Raw genomic sequence first — 17,443 nt, forward strand, 5'->3', positions numbered from 1 at the left:
TCTTCTCCCCTAACCCTAGCTGAATCCCTCTCTATTTCTCCTTTCTCCTCTCACAAGATTGGATTCAAAGAAATTCCTAAAATTGTATGTTTAATATTCTTGGGTGATTCCAATTGGGTGAGTCTTGTATTAGTACTGGCTATCTAGGAAAAATACTATTAGTCTCTGTTCATACATATTTGTTGATGTTAGTAATTTTTATGTGTGACATGCATTGTTGAAGCAAAACTTTTCGGTTTAATTAAAACCCTTAACCAACTCTTTTTAGTAGAGATGGGCAACCTTCGTTTTATGCTTGCAAAACAAAACCTCTGCAACTTAACATTAGCCCTATTGTTTTTCTTAAGTTTTCAAATGATGTGGAATATGGTTTGCTTCCTATTTTGGATGTTGTGTTATGTGAGCAAACTAAGTTAGGAAAACTGTTTTCTACTTTTCCAAAAATGTTTGAAAATGTTTTGTGAATGTTTTTGATGCCAAACTAATGCACTTGTCATCTTTATGATGTTATCTACCAGGGGATAATTGGTTTATACCATGGTGATAACCGAGAGAGGCACTTGCTAAGTCGTGGCACTCTCATACCTTTACTAGGTAAATAAAATGGGTTCTCTTTATGTTGTTTGTGGTACCTATAAGTCCTTTGTATGGTAGCTCTTTATTGAATGGTTAAATTATGGTTGTTGTATGTTTGTTTTGTTGGTGCAATATGATTGATTGTGTTCCTTTTATATTTTCCGGCGATAGATGCGAACAATTCCGGAGAAGAAGAAGAGGTGGAATCGGACGAGGATTTTATTTATGTTGTTGGGATTCTTATATTGATGGAGTTGAAGAAGTGCAGGGACAAATAAGCCAAGGCAAGCCATCTTTGAACTCTGATTGATGTTATGATGGATGTCATTTGTTGATGTCCCAAAGCATCTTATTCCTATATGTGTTGTTCTCTCTATATTGGTCTATGTATGGTTGTAATTGGGGTACTTCCTTGTGGTGGTATTCCACCTTGGCTCACATGTTGGAGGGATGCATGGTATCATGGCCGTGCTACTCCCTTTGGTCCACTTGTATGCTCAACATGAGCATATCCTATTCCAAGATAGAGGTTTACATCACACCCACCACTTTGTTGTGTCTAGGGGGTATCAAAGTCATGAATCTTGGTGTAATTCTCAACTTGAGAGAAGTATGCCGTGTACCCTTTTGATTGTTGATTGGTTAGTGAACCTTCACCATCCAAGTTGTATAGTAGTACCACAAATCTGAAAGTTTGATCCACCCTATGTTGTCTTTGTACATGCTTACCTTAAGCAAGTATAATCCTCTTTGAGCCACTAACACATACCCCTCATGGCATGATGACCCTCATCTCGGCCATGGTGTTGTATTAGTTCCTTCTCATGAAACTATAGGTTGGGAACCCCTCAAGGTTTACCTTGTTGTAAATGTTTATGAAAACCTTGGGTGAGTTAATCCAAGTGTATGGTTTATGAAAGCAAAGGATCTTGATAAAGATGTTTGGAAAAGAGGTGTATTGAGGTTGGTTGACAACCGAGGTGTTGTGGGGGAAAAAGAAATGGTTTCTAAAAAGGAGCACTGCGTATAAGTGTACACCAGCCCAAATTTTATCGCGCAACCACTCTACCCTGGTGTGGGATGGGGCTTAGCCCGTAGTTTGTTGAAGCTGGCAGGAGCACCCTTCACAACTTTCTAGGGAGGGTCATGACGACCTCCGACGCCGGGTTGCGCTCTGGAGGAGGCAATACACTGTCTTAACTGATAGCCGGACGATTACTGAGGGTCTTCTGTCATGGCGCCAGAGATACGCTCAAAAGGAGGTATGCTGCCGGGGTGCCGGGAAGGGGTAAGCCCGCAGGGAAGGACTCGTGCCAGTGGAGATGGGCGAAAGGTTATGTCCAGGTATCCGTCGTGGCATATCTTGTTATGCGGGGATGATGCCCACACGATAGGTATCCGGATAGTTGTGGGGAAAGTGTGCAAACTCTGCAGAGTTAAATCTATTCGAATAGCCGCGTCCGCGGTCATGGACGGGTTGCAAAGGTCTACCTTTACCGGGGCTTGCATTTTGTTTTGACAAATGCTTTGCAAAGGAAGTGTTGTGTTTATATGTACCGGAAAGGTACGGAAAATGGGCGTGTGTTGACCATATGGAGATGGTCGTGGGAAAATTGAGACCAAGTGGGGAACTCTTTCCTAATGTTTCTTGAAGAGGAACTCTCACTTAACAAAGAAATAGAGATGTCATAGATATCTTTTGAAGTATCTTCTTCAATAAAGGTATTGATATGTCATAGGAATTCTCTAGCATCCCCATCAACTGAGATGGCCTTATGCTAACTCTTCTTCACTAAAGATATAGATGTGTCATAGAACTTCGTAAGCGTTCCCATCAATTGAGATGGCGGTATGCTACCTTTCCTTCCTAGATGTTTAGTGGATGTCGTTGAAACACCATAGTATCCGCATCACTTGAGATGCCGACATGCTATATCCAAAAGAGAAACTATCTCTCTTTCACATGCTATATCCACAAGAGAAACTATCTCTCTTTCACATGCTATATCCACAAGAGAAACTGATTCTCTTCCTCATGCTATTTCCACTGGAGAAAATAGCTCTTCCTTCTTGTCTTCTTAGTTTAGCACTTGTCATCTTGCACTCTTGCAAAGTACCTTTCTTGATGGTTTGCGAGTACAATTCCAAATGTACTCACGGCTTTGTCCCTGGCTATTTACTTGGCCAGACTTGGAGGAACACGACGAATGAAGAAGGAGTTGGCGACGTCTATGCGAGCTAGGAACGTCTTCACAGTCAGTTGCCTGTAGGGTTATGGCAGATGACTTGGGTACTGCGCTGCTGAAGTGATGATGCTACTCTGATGTTTAGTTAGGCCCTTCGAGGCTATTATGTAAGTATTGGTCATGTGACCATGTTGTAATTTTCTTATTCCGCTTTGTAATGGATGGTGTAATTTGATATCAGTTCGGTTATGTGTTCATGGCGCACTGATCATGGGATCGTGAACTGTATACATAACAGGGAATTTCGGACAGCTAGTCCGGGGTCCCCACAGAGCTGGTATCAGAGCTATCCTGACTGTAGGAGACCTTAGTTAGCATGGACGTTAGTTAGGAAACAAGTACTTGGGAAAAACTATTTACGAAACAAATTCTTTCTTTAGTCGGAAGCATAGCATCTACTCCTCTTATTCCTTCAAAGCTTCTAAATTCTTATCTCTCCGCTTTATAAAAAGGTTTGAAAATTCCTGCTCTATTGTCTCATCCAATTCAAACCTACATATTGGACGATGTCCCCAACTCAGACCGGAGACTCGAAATCGAAGATGGATCAACCTTTTATGAAGTCTCACGTATCTCCAACGACAGCTATTGAAGATTGGACGCCGACTTAGTCCTGCACATAAAGGGATAATAAGATCATGCCTTTGGTTGTCACCAAAGTCTGTCAAGGAGCTGACCTTCTTCCTCCATGGACTCGCACTTTTTGCGATAAATGCGGGATCAAGTCCTTAGTTTCTTGACTAGTAATTTTTAGGCCAGCCACGAGAAGGTATCGACTTCGAGAGCACCTCAACAGCTACCTCTTCGAAGACCTCATGTTTCCGGGATGTCGAGACTAGAAGTTCTACATAGTTTTCTCCTCCGCCTCAATATCAATGACTCAACACCCGGCCCCTTCACTACCAACTGCTACAAGGATCCAAGTTGAAGCTGATGCTGACGATATGAAGACGTTGACATATGTGACCAGCCCTAAAACCTATAGGATGGATAGGACAAACTCAATCACTTTGATTGAGCTACCCCCGCGCATTAGGAATTTCTGGGTACTTAGAGTACCATGTCTGGTTTGATGATTGCTTGTAGTTCCCTAGTGTGCTGCCTTGACTGTTTGAATCTGTTTGCTGTGTGCATGTATGTCTTGCTAATTAGACGTTCCCGTCCTTTTTAATTGTTTTAAATTTGTAAAACGGAAATTAAAAATGGAAATCTGCCAGTGTACTGTTTTGCTAATAAAAATAGTTTGGTAGCTCCGATTGATGTGATCCCAATTGCACTAGAACCAGTATGAAATTATCTTTCAGATGCCACTGACCTTGTATTTTTAGGATTTTTGTGCGAAGTTTAATAAATAAAACTTGATCACTGTTTCTGGTTAGTATTTTGAGTCTCAAAAATTGAAAAATAAATATTTTTGAATGATTCCAATTGTGTTGATCTTGTTTTGTTACTGTGCATCTAGGAAAAATACCAGTAGCCTCTGTTAGTGGTATTTTGTCTCTGGTTATGGTTGTATGGGTGTCACCGGCAATGATAGGATTAAAGTTTGCCTCGCCGATGTATTGCTAACTGCTAGTTAGTTGGGTAGATTAACGAAAGACTCTAAATCTAAACACGTTAGCAGTTATTTTTCAACCGTCAGGGAAACTAACTCAGACCCCTATCTACGCTGACTACTTTCAAGATCAGCTGAAGCATCTCTACTATGCCAACAAAGCGGAAGACAATACCTTCAAGATCAGCTGAATCATCTCTACTACGTCAAGAAAGCAGAAGCTCCAACCTTCAAGAGTGACTGCACCTCTGCGAGAAGACATACTAACTTGGTCTAACCTTGGGATATCTTCTTGAAACAACCCTCTAACACGCCGTCTAACAAGCTGAACAATAGCGTCAAAGCCGAGCTACATCACATGGTTCATCTGGTCCTCATCAAGTGAAGACTCCTGAAGATACCTCAAGAACTCAAGGCTAGGAGCAACTTACCCGCTCACCAACTGGTATAAGTCAGCACCGACCCGCCGGCTGATGAGTGTCTTTGACGACCTCTGTTGCTGCTTCATATGGATACCAACTAGGTGTTTCATCAACTTACTAACTCACCGCGCGTCCTCTATGGTTTAGTTAACACCGTGAGTTCCTCTTGAAGTTGTGGTCTGCACGTCGCCCCCGAAGACTATTCAACTGAACAAGGAAGATCGACGACTTCTTCAGAAGCCCCCGACAGGACCGCAAGGCAGACGCGCTGAGTTTTTTCGAAAGCCCGATGAAAAATCTTAAGGGTGGAAGACTTCGTCTTCCACTAAAAGTTGGAGCTAACCCTCAAATTTTAAATCTTTCTAAAACAACGTTGGAAACGTGGGATTGCACTAGCTCCCCTCGAAGTCGTGGACTACACAACGCCCTCAGAAGATGTTCGACTCAAGACAAGAGATCAATGACTTCTCCCAAAAGAGCCTGACAAGACCCGTGGCAGAGGCTCTAAGTTTTCAGGAACCCCGCTGAACAATTTTAAGGGTGGAAGACTTCGTCTTCCACTAAAACTTAAAGCTAACTCTGAAAAGTTTTGAACCCTGCTAAAGCACCGTTGGAGTACACTAACTCTCCTAGAAATCATGAACCCCTGCTAGGATCGTTAAGAAAATGCAAATCCAACACCTGCATGGAGTAGTCAACCTCCTCATGAAGCTTGCTCTTGGCCAGAAGTTACCATGTCTCTCAGAAGCTGAAGTTGCAACCCTCTCAACAACGGCACATCTACAGAAGAATGGAGTCTAACTTTTGTTAAGTTTTACAACCCCTCTAGTTCTGCGCTCAGTAATCTCGGGACGAGATTATTTTAAGGGTGGAAGAGTCTGTAACGCCCCACTTTTGCAAACTTGTTTATTTGTCCTTATTGCAAAAATTAGGGGGAACAAAAACTTTTTCTGTAGACTAATTAAGATGAATTGCCTTGATCTGTCTGTTAAGATGAATTGCTTTGATCTGTTGGTAGATGAATTGTCTTGATTTGCTTGTTGAGTTTTGTCTTGAGCTACCTCATAGAACAACACCCCTAGTGGTTAAACAAGCAACTCACCAAATAAAACACATGTGTGGCCTAGGAAGAATTGTGTTCCTTCTTACTATCAAACCTCTCTCCTGATGACAACATGAGTGTGCCATCTTGATTTTTCTCTTTGTGGTACAAGATAGCTCAATCATCCTTAATTCAAAACTTGGAATCATCTACCTCTAGCTACATCCCTCTCTTATACCCACTCATCCTTGTTGGTTTTGAGGCCACGTCGACCATCTGTGTTGATAGGCTTAAAATGTCCAGACTTTGGCAGTTAATCTCTAAGAAACCACAACTGTTATTGGTAGCCTCTATACAAGGATCTCATCTATGCAACACCCTCTTCAACCTTCACGTCTTGCATGTCTCAGTCAATCCTTGCAGCTCATATATTCAACTTGATCTTGTATCCTATTTAATGATTCAACACTAGATCACTTCCTTCAATTTTACCTCTTGTTTTTATTCAAGTTTAATCTTCACAAAACCAAGAGTGGGAATGGTGGGTACATTTTGTAGCCATCATCTACCTTGAGAACACTTCTCCCTAAATTAGTTTTGTCTCTCAAAATTCCTATTGATTTTCCTTCTCTAGCTTTGATCACAAAACTAATTCTAGTTTTATTAAATCTTTTAAAGATATTTCTTCAAAGAAAACAAGAAACTGAAATGGGTTTTGTTTCTCATCCCATTTCTACCTAGTACTGATTTATAAAACATTATTTTCTATCTTGCCTTCTTTTTAACAAAAGGCTTGTTTAAGGTACTTATACCATTCCTTGTTTTCCACTTGCTTATTTTACATTTGAGAAAAACTCTACTTTACTAGAGAAAGTAAGTAGAATATTTTGAACCCCTATGTTCCAACAAGTTTTATCTCAACACTTTCAAATTTCATTCCACTTGATTTCATTCCCAATTGTCCCTAGAAAATTGAGGTGTTTCAAATACTTTTCCAATAAGTGCTATTTCAAATGACAACTCCTGCACATCTTGTGTACATCTCTGATCTACCCCATAATGTTCCTTCATCCTCCAATTCTTGATCAAATGGATGATCATTTGATACTTTCAAACCACTCCCAATTGACCTCTTATTTGTAGAACAATTTATATTCTTTTCCATCATCACCTTGACCTCATGAATTCATAATTTATGTCACCATATTCATCATTGTGGGTATATGGTTACTTCTCTCATCATCTCTCTTAGCCTTGCTCTACCATTGTCTCAACCATCATCACCACCATCATCTATTGGCCAAATTGATAATTTGATCAAAGTACTTTATTCTTCAACATTGGCACCAATGTTTATTATCATCTCTCTTCCTAATTTAAAGATACCATCAAACCATTTTTAGCTAACCATCCCAACCCTCAACCTTGGTCGACATACATAAAGTGGCATTTGCACCTTGCATGATCACTTGTGTTTGTCAAGAAGAAGTAGCCGGCCATGCCAAGCTCTTGGCATGCATGAGCTGAAATTCTTTCATCTTCATTTCCTTCTTCCACAAGCCTTGCCTCCCAACTACCCCAACAAATAAATGGGCAGCCACCTTCCTTGGCCAATCAAAAAAGGAGGCAGCCACCCCTCTCCCTCTATAAAACCTCCCTAGCCGGCCACCTCCACTCCCCTTTGCTCATTTCTTTCACACTCCACTCCCTCATACCTTCCTCCACCTTCCTCCCCACGAGCTGCTGCTCCTCCTAGCAACCATGGCCGGCCATGGCCATGGAAATCATCCAAGATGCAGCTCCCCTCCTTGCTCAAGCTCATCCTCACCATGAGAGCATCTCTCTCACTCTCTTCTCCCCTAACCCTAGCTGAATCCCTCTCTATTTCTCCTTTCTCCTCTCACAAGATTGGATCTTGATGCAGGTGCATGTTGGTCCAAGCATGGAGAAGGCTGAGCAATCCTCAGATCTGAAGTTCTTGAGCAAAGTTCGTCCAAATCCCTGCAGTAATTTATGTAATCTTGCTGTTTCAGATTCTGGTACGAACTTGTAAAATCCACCAAATCTCGTGTGCAGATCCAAATCTATTGATTCAAAGTCCCGCAGATAGATATTGAAATGATCTACAACTTGGCGTTGGTCGCATCCTCTTCAGTACCTTCATTTTGGCGTTGGTAAATAAAGTTCTCTAAACATGCAGAATCACTGTTTGTTAGATTTGTTCCGTTTTACAAAACTTTTTTGAGCAAACTCAACTGTGGGTGAAAGCCCTCTTCAGTACCTTCATTTTGGCGTTGGTTTCACTTCAAATGACCTCCTGAAATTGAAATGGTTCACAGATCAAGGTCTGGTCAGATCTGACTTTGTCGAATTAAACCAGGAGCTTGGGAAAGAATTTTTGAATGAAACCAACTGGGTAAGAACCACCTATCCAATACCTTTCAGATGCAGCAGACCTCATATTTTTGTGATTTGTGTATGATTTTTGGTGAATTAAACTTTTTCTGTGTGTTCTGCAGACATGGCTGTTAGCTTTTAAATCACCAAAACTCCATTTTTGAACCTAATTGAGTGATTCCAATTTTGTAGGACTGCTGAATGTTTTCTTAATCATCTCAAACAAGTTTCAAACATTTATCTGTTGTGTAAATCCAGAGAGAAAGCAAATGGTACAAACATGCAGTAAACTTGTCAATCCATTTGTGAGAGTTTCAGAAACAATTTGAACCCAAATCCAATTGTGTGTGAATCTATGTTTAAATATCTTTCAAATGCCTGTGGCCTCATATTTTTAGGATTTTTCTATGATTTATGGCTTACAGATCTTGTTTTCTGTACAGTCAGATTCAAAGAAATTCCTAATATTGTAGGTTTAATATTTTTTGGTGATTCCAATTGGGTGAGTCTTGTATTAGTACTGGCTATCTAGGAAAAATATTATTAGTCTCTGTTCATACATATTTGTTGCTGTTACTAATGTTTATGTGTGACATGCATTGTTGAAGCAAAACTTTTCGGTTTAATTAAAACCCTTGACCAACTCTTTTTAGTAGAGATGGGCAACCTTTGTTTTATGCTTGCAAAACAAAACCTCTGCAACTTAACATTAGCCCTATTGTTTTTCTTAAGTTTTCAAATGATGTGGAATATGGTTTGCTTCCTATTTTGGATGTTGTGTTATGTGAGCAAACTAAGTTAGGAAAACTGTTTTCTACTTTTCCAAAAATGTTTGAAAATGTTTTGTGAATGTTTTTGATGCCAAACTAATGCACTTGTCATCTTTATGATGTTATCTACCAGGGGATAATTGGTTTATACCATGGTGATAACCGAGAGAGGCACTTGCTAAGTCGTGGCACTCTCATACCTTTACTAGGTAAATAAAATGGGTTCTCTTTATGTTGTTTGTGGTACCTATAAGTCCTTTGTATGGTAGCTCTTTATTGAATGGTTAAATTATGGTTGTTGTATGTTTGTTTTGTTGGTGCAATATGATTGATTGTGTTCCTTTTATATTTTCCGGCGATAGATGCGAACAATTCCGGAGAAGAAGAAGAGGTGGAATCGGACGAGGATTTTATTTATGTTGTTGGGATTCTTATATTGATGGAGTTGAAGAAGTGCAGGGACAAATAAGCCAAGGCAAGCCATCTTTGAACTCTGATTGATGTTATGATGGATGTCATTTGTTGATGTCCCAAAGCATCTTATTCCTATATGTGTTGTTCTCTCTATATTGGTCTATGTATGGTTGTAATTGGGGTACTTCCTTGTGGTGGTATTCCACCTTGGCTCACATGTTGGAGGGATGCATGGTATCATGGCCGTGCTACTCCCTTTGGTCCACTTGTATGCTCAACATGAGCATATCCTATTCCAAGATAGAGTACATCACACCCACCACTTTGTTGTGTCTAGGGGGTATCAAAGTCATGAATCTTGTGTAATTCTCAACTTGAGAGAAGTATGCCGTGTACCCTTGTGATTGTTGATTGGTTAGTGAACCTTCACCATCCAAGTTGTGTAGTAGTACCACAAATCTGAAAGTTTGATCCACCCTATGTTGTCTTTGTACATGCTTACCTTAAGCAAGTATAATCCTCTTTGAGCCACTAACACATACCCCTCATGGCGTGATGACCCTCATCTCGGCCATGCTGTTGTATTAGTTCCTTCTCATGAAACTATAGGTTGGGAACCCCTCAAGGTTTACCTTGTTGTAAATGTTTATGAAAACCTTGGGTGAGTTAATCCAAGTGTATGGTTTATGAAAGCAAAGGATCTTGATAAAGATGTTTGGAAAAGAGGTGTATGGAGGTTGGTTGACAACCGAGGTGTTGTGGGGGAAAAAGAAATGGTTTCTAAAAAGGAGCACTGCGTATAAGTGTACACCAGCCCAACTTTTATCGCGCAACCACTCTACCCTAGTGTGGGACGGGGCTTAGCCCGTAGTTTGTTGAAGCTGGCAGGAGCACCCTTCACAACTTTCTAGGGAGGGTCATGACGACCTCCGACGCCGGGTTGCGCTCTGTAGGAGGCAATACACTGTCTTAGCGATAGAGGACGGTGCGAGGGTCTTCTGTCATGGCGCCGGAGATACGCTCAAAAGGAGGTATGCTGCCGGGGTGCTGGGAAGGGGTAAGCCCGCAGGGAAGGACTCGTGCCAGTGGAGATGGGCGAAAGGTTATGTCCGGGTATCCGTCGTGGCATATATTGTTATGCGGGGATGATGCCCACACGATAGGTATCCGGATAGTTGTGGGGAAAGTGTGCAAACTCTGCAGAGTTAAATCTATCCGAATAGCCGCGTCCGCGGTCATGGACGGGTTGCAAAGGTCTACCTTTACCGGGGCTTGCGCTTTGTTTTGACAAATGCTTTGCAAAGGAAGTGTTGTGTTTATATGTACCGGAAAGGTACGGAAAATGGGCGTGTGTTGACCATATGGAGATGGTCGTGGGAAAATTGAGACCAAGTGGGGAACTCTTTCCTAATGTTTCTTGAAGAGGAACTCTCACTTAACAAAGAAATAGAGATGTCATAGATATCTTTTGAAGTATCTTCTTCAATAAAGGTATTGATATGTCATAGGAATTCTCTAGCATCCCCATCAACTGAGATGGCCTTATGCTAACTCTTCTTCACTAAAGATATAGATGTGTCATAGAACTTCGTAAGCGTTCCCATCAATTGAGATGGCGGTATGCTACCTTTCCTTCCTAGATGTTTAGTGGATGTCGTTGAAACACCATAGTATCCGCATCACTTGAGATGCCGGCATGCTATATCCTAAAGAGAAACTATCTCTCTTTCACATGCTATATCCACAAGAGAAACTATCTCTCTTTCACATGCTATATCCACGAGAGAAACTGATTCTCTTCCTCATGCTATTTCCACTGGAGAAAATAGCTCTTCCTTCTTGTCTTCTTAGTTTAGCACTTGTCATCTTGCACTCTTGCAAAGTACCTTTCTTGATGGTTTGCGAGTACAATTCCAAATGTACTCACGGCTTTGTCCCTGGCTATTTACTGGGCCAGACTTGGAGGAACACGACGAATGAAGAAGGAGTTGGCAACGTCTATGCGAGCTAGGAACGTCTTCCCGATCGATTTGCTCGTAGGGTTATGGCAGATGACTTGGAGTCTGCTGCTGAAGTGATGATGCTACTCTGATGTTTAGTTAGGCCCTTCGAGGCTATTATGTACGTATTGGTCATGTGACCATGTTGTAATTTTCTTATTCCGCTTTGTAATGGATGGTGTAATTTGATATCAGTTCGGTTATGTGTTCACGGCGCACTGATCATGGGATCGTGAACTGTATACATAACAGGGAATTTCGGACAGCTAGTCCGGGGTCCCCACAATGTCCCAAATACTTTCATATGTAGTATTGACCCCTGGTCAAATACTCTCACATGGAATACTTGGAGATTTTAAATCAATTGTAGAATTATTAAATGGTGTGAGGTATGCTACCTCATGTAAAGCATTTTCTCAAATAATGATGAATGGTTGACTTAGGTCAACATGATTTCATGTAGGATTGTTTGAGAAATTAAATCTTAAGAAGATTCAATGAGAGGAAATTATTCCTCAAGAACCATATGGAAACTATCATTTACATATGTAAAGAGAGAAGTTATTTCTCTAACACTAAGTACGAAACCCTAGATTAATTTTAAGTAGGAATGCTAAGTGATGATGCTAGATCATTTTGGAGTGAACCATTATGGCTAATTAAGGTTACTTCAGTATTGCTTGGTGATTGTATCCTCGTATCCGTGTATAGATGCTAGTGCCGGAGAATACCAGGAAGAGGAAGGATTCTACCCAGAACAAGAAGAGCACTTTGACCACCTCAACAACCAAGGCAAGCTAACACCAATGCAAGCTAGACTATTGCAAGTTATAATGTTGCAAGCTAATATTCTTGCAAAGTGCAAAGCCCTTTGGGGCAAGGCACCATAGTCTTACCTTTCTTACCATAAGCCTATCCCAAGTTTCCACCTTACAAGTTTTTACTTGTTTATTCAAAAGAGTTACTTTTATATTTAACTTTGGTCTAAGTTAAAGATGGTTACTAGAGTAGCAAAGTTAGTCTCCAACTAGCAAAGCAAGATAGCACCCCTTATGATTAGAGCTAGTGCTAATTATTTAAAACTTGACTACTTTAGATGGGAACAATGTGACTTGAACTAAATGTTTGAACCTTGGAATGAGGAAGCATTCCATTGAATGATTTTTGAAGGTTAATATGACCAAGAGAAGATGGTGATTTTTGATAAAAATGATATTGGGTTGAATGCGATACCTTTCCAATATTGAGTACCCCCACAATACCTGATTATGGGTAGGGCTTAACTGGAAGTTTATGCATCTTAGTATGGGTTCCCTCTGAACACACATCATAGGGGTTATGCTTGAGGCTGCCTCCGTTGTTGAGAAATGATGTGAATTGAGGTGAATTGTACGGCCAAGCCCTGTGCAGTTCCCAGGTTGACAGTTGGTCTTCACTGGGAGGCCAAGCTCATGGGGAGAGGTGCTCATACTAGGATTTGTAAGTGAAAGATTATGGTTGATGATCCGCGTACTGTGTTACGATGATTCGGGGTAATCCCGACGGATGAAATCAAATGTTGTGGCACAAGTGTGCAACCTCTGCAGAGTGTAAATCTATTCGAATAGCCGCGTCCACGGTTACGGACGGTTGGAAAGGCCATACAGTTTCCGATGTCAAATTCTTGAAAATGATGGTGAAATGAATTGTCAAGTGGTGAATTGAATTGAAATCACCACTTGAATGGTGGGAATGACACTAATGTTCCCACTTGAGTTAGTTAGCACATGAATAAGCCTTTCTCAAATACTTGTGAACTAAAATTGGCTTTATGCAAATAAACTAGAGCTTAGCAACCCTTACTAGAAATGTCTAGCACTTACACTAGTATTAGTTTGCGAGTACTTTAAAGTACTCACGGCTATGTCCCTGGCTATTCAAATGGCCAGACTATGAATGTGGGGACCCCGGACTAGCTGTCCGAAATTCCCTGTTATGTATACAATTCACGATCCCATGATCAGTGCGCCGTGAACACATAACCGAACTGATATCAAATTACACCATCCATTACAAATCGGAATATGAAAATTACAACATGGTCACATGACCAATGCTTACATAATAGCCTCGAAGGGCTTAACTAAACATCAGAGTAGCATCATCACTTCAGCAGCGCAGTACCCAAGTCATCTGCCATAACCCTACAGGCAACTGACTGGGAAGACGTTCCTAGCACGCATAGACGTCGCCAACTCCTTCTTCATCCGTCGTGTTCCTCCAAGTCTGGCCAAGTAAATAACCAGGGACAAAGCCGTGAGTACATTTGGAATTGTACTCGCAAACCATCAAGAAGATACTAACAAGAGCTAACTAAAGAGACAAGAGAGGAAGAGTAGTTTCTCTTGTGGATATAGCATGCATAAGAGAATCAGTTTCTCTTGTGAATATAGCATCTAGGAGAGATGTAATTTCTTTGGTGGAGATAGTATCCCAACTTCTCGGTCGAAGGGGATACTTAGGAGTGTTCTATGACATCTCTATATCTTTGTTAAAGAAGATACTTCAAAAGAGTTCTACAACATAAAACACTAGGATGGGAGTAACCCAGTTTATTTCCTTTCCGACCATCTCCATATGGTCATCACAATTTTCCCGTACCTTCCCGGTACTCCGAAAACAAGTTCCTTCCTTTCCTTTGTCAAACACTTTCATAAAACAAAACTCTTTAGGCTAAGCAACAGTCATTCCAACCGTCCATGACCGCAGACACGGCTATTCGAATAGATTTGACTCTGCAGAGTTTGCACACTTTCCCCACAAGATCCGCGAGTTCATCATGTGGGCATCAACCCCGCATATCAACTATGCCATGACAAAAACTCGGACATAGCCTTTCGCCTATTCGTCTTAGCACGGGATCCTACCCTATGGAGTATGTACCTCCCCGGCACCGTGGCAGCTCACCTCACTTTGAGTGTGGCTCCACCGCCAAGCCAGGAGACCCATAGTGTCTTCCGGACGGGTCAGCCCCGAAGGCCTCCCGTTATACTATTGTCTCCACCAATGACAATCCGGATTCAGGGGTAATCTTACCCTTATATAGTTGTGCGGTGTCCCATGTTAAGAAGAACAAACTACGAGCTAAGCCCCGTCCCACTCCAGGGTAATGTGGTTGCGCGGGTTAATTGTCACGGGTGAATACTTAGATGCCAAAGTTTTCGAAAACAAGATTTTCTTTCCAACCATCTTTGCCAAGATCCTTTCCTTTCATAAACACACACTTGGGTAAGTCCAACTCACCCAAGGTTTTCAAAAATTATTTTCAACAAGGTATTTTTCCAAGGGGGTTCCCAACCTATAGTTTTATGAAGGAACTAAGAGTCACAATGACATGATGCTAGCCATCATACCACTAAGGGGATGATAATTGAGGTGTTAAGGGGATCATACATACTTAGGATAAGCATGTATAGGGACAACATAATTAAGATGATTCAAACAGGGGTCATGATGTTAATCATCATACCACTAAGAAGATGACAACATGGGTATGGTCAAGGGGGCATACATGCTTAGGGTAAGCATGCATAACATCAACAAGGGGGTTCACATACTTGGGAGCAAGTATGCAAAGCATCAACAAGGGGTTCAACATACTTTGGGAATAAGCATGCATAGAATAGAGGACCAAAAATCACATATGATACAAGGAACCAAGTGTATAATGGAGCAATGAGCACAACAAGAAGGATAAATAGCAAGAGATCAAAAGATGGCTTGCCTTGGCTGATTTGTCGCTGTACTTTTTCAACTCCGTCAATATAAGAATCCCAACAACATAAATAAAATCCTTGTCCGATTCCACTTCTTCTTTTTCTCCGGAATTGTTCCCATCTATCGCCGGAAAATATAAAAGGAACACAATCAATCACATTGCACCAACAAAACAAACATACAACAACCATAATTTAACCATTCAAAAAAGAGCTACCATACAAAGGACTTATAGATACCACAAACAACTTAAAGAGAACCCATTTTATCTACCTAGTAAAGGTATGAGAGTATCACAACTTAGCAATTGCCTCTCTCGGTTATCACCATGGTATAAACCAAACATCCCCTGGAAGATAACATCATAAAGAGGACAAGAGCATTAGTTTGACATCAAATACATTCACAAAACATTTTCAAACATTTTTGGAAATGTAGAAAACAGTTTTCCTAAATTAAGTTGTTCACATAATCCTACATCCAAAATAGGAAGCAAACCATATCCCACATCATTTTAAAACTTAAGAAAAACAATAGGGCTAAAGTTGAGTTGCAGAGGTTTTGTTTTGCAAGCATAAAACAAAGGTTGCCCATCTCTACTAAAAAGAGTTGGTCAAGGGTTTTGAATAAACCGAAAAGTTTTGCTTCAACAATGCATGTCACACATATACATTACTAACAGTAACAAATATATATGATCAGAGACTAATAATATTTTTCCTAGATAGCCAGTACTAATACAAGACTAACCCAATTGGAAACACCCAAAAATATTAAACCTACAATTTTAGGAATTTCTTTGAATCTGACTGTACAGAAAAAAAGATCTGTAAACCATAAATCGTAGAAAAATCCTAAAAATATGAGGCCACAGGCATTGGAAAGGTAATTAAACAGAGAAGCATAAAAAATTGGATTTCGGTTCAAATTGTTTCTGAAACTCTCACAAATGGATTGACAATTTTACTGCATGTTTTAACCATTTGCTTGACCTATGGAGTTGCAGAAAAGATAAAGGTTTGAAACTTGTTTGAGATTATTAAGAAAACATTCAGTAATCCTACAGAATTTGAATCACTCAATTAGGTTCAAAATTGGATTTTTGATGAATTAAAAACTAACAGCCATGTCTGCAGAACACACAGAACAAGTTTAATTCACCACAAATCGTACATAAATCATAAAAATATGAGGTCAGCTGCACCTGAAACGTATTGAATAGGTGGTTCTTAGCCAATTTGTTTCACTCAAAAATTCGTTTCCAAGCTCCTGGTTTAATTCGACAAATTCAGATCTGACCAGATCTTGATCAGTGAACCATTTCAGTTTCAGGATATCATTTGAAGTGAAACCAACGCCAAAATGAAGGTACTGAAGAGGGCTTTCGCCCACAGTTGAGTTTGCTCAAAAAGGTTTTGTAAAGCGGATGAAATCTAACAAACAGTGATTCTGCATGTTTGCAGAACTTTATTTACCATGCAAAATCCGTAACGAATTTGAGGATGAGACCAATGCCAAGTTGTAGATCTTTTCAATACCTATCTGTGGAACTTTGAATCACTCGATTTGGATCTGCACACAAGATTTGGCGGATTTTACAAATTCGTACCAGAATCTGAAACAGCAAGATGAAAGAAATTACTGCAAGGTTTTGGACGAACTTTGGTCAAGAACTTCAGATCTGAGGATAGGTGAAGCTTCTCCATGCTTGGACCAACATGCACCTGCATCAAGATCCAAACTTAGCAAGGGAGGAAGAAGAAGAGGAGAGAAAACCATCTAGGGTTTGGGAGAAAAAGGAGAGGGATGCTCTTATGGAGAGGAGGAGCTTGAGGGAGGGGGAGAGCTTCATCATGGAGAGCTTTTCATGGCCATGGCCATGGCCGGCCATGAAGCTAGGAGGAGCAGCAATTTCGTGGGGAGAGATAGGAGGAGAGTGTGTGGGAGTGGAGGAAAGAGTGGGGAGTGGAAAAGTGAGAGCAAGTGAGGAGGGGTGGGCTGCCAAGCCCCTTTATATAGAGGGAGAGGGGCTGGGCTGCCTCCTCATTGATTGGGTTGGTTGGGAGGTAGCCTCTTCATTGATTGTGTTAGTTGGGAGGTTGGCTTGTGGGGGAAGAATTTGACTAAAGCTGAAATTATTAGTGGCATGGGGAAGGGACAAAAAGTGAGAGGCTTCCCAAGGTGGAATAATTATGTGAGAGAGAGGGAAATGGATAGGCATGATGCATGTGTGCCATGGCATGGCCGGCCACATATTTTTGGCCA

At 40.9% G+C, this 17,443-nt stretch overlaps 1 long non-coding RNA gene across 2 annotated transcripts in view; it reads right to left on the reverse strand.

Annotated features, from left to right (window-relative positions):
- The window catches only part of LOC127342234 (uncharacterized), a 118,081-nt gene extending 100,928 nt beyond the window's left edge, over window positions 1-17,153 (reverse strand). The window contains exons 1-4 of one of the 2 annotated variants that reach the window (XR_011755325.1): window positions 16,840-17,153; window positions 16,654-16,750; window positions 16,383-16,447; window positions 15,452-15,527 (exon numbers count right to left, since the gene is read on the reverse strand). This is a non-coding gene — a long non-coding RNA (uncharacterized lncRNA). The remainder of the gene's footprint in view (window positions 1-15,451; window positions 15,528-16,382; window positions 16,448-16,653; window positions 16,751-16,839) is intronic. The other variant, XR_011755324.1, reaches the window with a different exon arrangement.
- Between the last annotated feature and the right edge of the window lie 290 nt (window positions 17,154-17,443).

Source organism: Lolium perenne, chromosome 3 (genome assembly GCF_019359855.2).
Source record: "Lolium perenne isolate Kyuss_39 chromosome 3, Kyuss_2.0, whole genome shotgun sequence".
Classification (NCBI taxonomy): domain Eukaryota; kingdom Viridiplantae; phylum Streptophyta; class Magnoliopsida; order Poales; family Poaceae; genus Lolium; species Lolium perenne.